The sequence below is a fragment of the Castor canadensis genome, chromosome 2, assembly GCF_047511655.1.
Source record: "Castor canadensis chromosome 2, mCasCan1.hap1v2, whole genome shotgun sequence".
In the NCBI taxonomy this organism is placed as follows: Eukaryota; Metazoa; Chordata; class Mammalia; order Rodentia; family Castoridae; genus Castor; species Castor canadensis.
The window spans coordinates 73,314,600-73,317,380 of NC_133387.1; the positions used below are offsets into that span (position 1 = coordinate 73,314,600).

General features: G+C 41.7%; 1 non-coding gene and 1 pseudogene across 1 annotated transcript; both read right to left on the reverse strand.

The window, feature by feature from the left end:
* Window positions 1-1,189: 1,189 nt before the first annotated feature.
* Window positions 1,190-1,296, reverse strand: LOC141420974 (U6 spliceosomal RNA). Its single transcript, XR_012445683.1, has one exon. It is a non-coding gene; the product is annotated as a U6 spliceosomal RNA (small nuclear RNA).
* Window positions 1,297-1,453: 157 nt separating this feature from the next.
* On the reverse strand, window positions 1,454-2,108 carry LOC109675219 (chromatin accessibility complex protein 1 pseudogene; annotated as a pseudogene).
* Between the last annotated feature and the right edge of the window lie 673 nt (window positions 2,109-2,781).

Here is a 2,781-nt window from a genome sequence, read left to right on the forward strand (position 1 = left end):
ATTGGGTGCATACAGATTGATGATTATTATTTCCTTTTGGTCTATTTCCCCTTTTATTAGTATGGAATGTCCTTCTTTATCTCATTGATCAATGTAGGTTTGAAGTCTACTTTGTCAGAGATAAGTATTGCTACTCCTGCCTATTTTCGGGGGCCATTGGCTTGGTAAATCTTCTTGCAGCCTTTCATCCTAAGCCTATGCTTATTTCTGTTGGTGAGATGAGTCTCCTGTAAGCAACAAATTGTTGGATCTTCTTTTTTAATCCATTTTGTTAAACGGTGTCTTTTGATGGGTGAATTAAGTCCATTAACATTAAGTGTTAGTACTGATAGGTATGTGGTGATTCCTGCCATTTAGTTATCTTAGTTGTTTGAAGGTTTGATTGTGTGTACCTAACTTGATGTTACTCTCTTCTGTCTTGCTTTTTCTTTTCCTGTGGTTTGGTGCTGCCTGCCTTTTCATGGTTAAGTTGGGTTTCACTTTCTGTGTGCAGAATCCCTTGCAGAATCTTTTGTAATGGTGGCTTTGTGGTCACATATTGTTTTAGTTTCTGCTTATCATGGAAGACTTTTATTGCTCCATCTATTTTGAATGATAGCTTTGCTGGGTAGAGTATCCTGGGGTTGAAGTTATTTTCATTCAATGCCTGGAAGATCTCACCCCACGCTCTTCTTGCTTTTAATGTTTCTGTTGAGAAGTCTGCTGTGATTTTGATGGGTTTACCTTTGTATGTTACTTGTTTTTTCTCTCTTACAGCCTTCAATATTCTTTCCTTAGTTTCTGAACTTGTTGTTTTAATGATGATATGTCGTGGAGTAGTTCTATTTTGATCTGGTCTGTTTGGTGTCCTGGAGGCCTCTTGCATCTGTATGGGAATATCTTTCTCTAGATTTGGGAAATTTTCTGTTATTATTTTGTTGAATATATTATGCATTTCCTTTGCTTGCACCTCTTCTCCTTCTTCAATGCCCATGATTCTCAAGTTTGGTCTTTTGATGGAGTCGGTGAGTTCTTCCATTTTCTTTTCACAGGTCTTGAGTTGTTTAATTAATAGTTCTTTGGTTTTTCCTTTAATTAGCATTTCATCTTCAAGTTCTGAGATTCTGTCTTCTGTTTGTTCTATTCTGCTTGATTGGCCTTCTGTTTTATTTTGCAGTTCTGTTTCGTTCTTTTTTCTGAGGTTTTCCATAAAAATACGGAACACTTCACGAATTTGCGTGTCATTTTTGCACAGGGGCCATGCTAATCTTCTCTGTATCGTTCCAATTTTAGTATATGTGCTGCTGAAGCGAGCACTGTGCAGACCTTTAATAGGAAAGGAAAAAGGTATTTATTTATAATAAAAAAATTTGAACAAATAGTCACATTTTTTTTAAAATGCAAAAAATTCTCAGAGATTTACACTATGTTTAACCTACATATTTAGCTAAAACCAGCTGGTTATTTACAAGAACAACTTTTAGAATATACACAGAAACGTACACTGTGACATCCAGGACACTACCTGCAGGTAAAAGGGACGCTCCGGCGGGTGACCAGCCGCAGTGCCCTCGGCCAGTGCTTCCTGAAGACCTCGGGCTGCGGCCAGCCACAGAGGCTTGTCCTGGTGTCCCCTCTGGCTCTATGGTGCAGGTGCAGGAGATTCCATCTTAGCCAAGAAACAACAGGACAGTTGCTGGAAGTCTGAGAAAGCCAGAGTCCAGGCTGCACTGCGGTGTGCTCACTGCTGACATTTAAAACCCGTCTTCGTCACTGCCACTCTCACCATCATCGTTCTCGTCCCCCTCTTCCCTCTTCTCTTCAAGCATTTTCAGGCGAAATGTCCTTTGGCAGTATATCTGCAAAAACTGGAATGGTTCCGATTCCTCTGCAGTGTTCGCCAAAGCACAGTAAATCAGTGCTCTCTCTTCTTTCCTGCCACCTGTCTGTAGGAATGGGTGCTGGACACTGAACAAAGAGCTTGGTGGCCCTGGCCATGAGCACCAGTGCTCCTCGTTGATGCTGGACACCTCGGGGGAGCTCTTCATGAAGACTCGGATGCAGGACATGGGCAGCGACACCAGCCCCTGCTCCCTGCACTTGTCCTTGCCCACGGCCATGTCCACCATCTTTCTACCAAGTGCTTTAATCTGAGTTTAACTCTGTCTCCAGCTACTGGGAAATGGCTACTTAGTAATAATCTATGCCTTAGAGTCAGGCATGTTGGTGCACAGTGGCAATCTCAGGCTGAGGTAGGAGGATCAGGAGTTTAAACAAACCTGAGCTATACAGCAAGACCCTGTCTCAAAAAAGACCCCTTCTCTGACAAAAAAAATCAACAAATAGTTTGCTTTAAATGCTTATCTGTATACCAAATCCACATCTTATTCTGCTAGTCTCATTTGTCTAGGCTAGACTTTAAGCCATCTTAAAAGTATATGTTCTTAGGGTGTGTGTGTGTGTGTGTGTGTGTGTGACAGAGTCTTCTTGTCAGGCCTTAGTTGAATGCAATTCACTAAACTGCTCATGAGCTCCGAATGAGATGGGGAGGAAATTTGGAAAACACCCAGGCTTCAATCCACCATACCAAATATGTTTGTAATAAGAAAAGAAAATCCAAAATTCTTTTTTTTTTTTTTTTGCAGTACTGGGGTTTGAACTCAGGGCCTACACCTTGAGTCACTCCACCAGCCCTATTTTGTGGTGGGATTTTTCGACATAGGGTCTCACGAACTATTTGCCTGGGCAGGCTTCAAACCGCAATCCTCCTGATCTCTGCCTCCTGAGTAGCTAGGATTATAG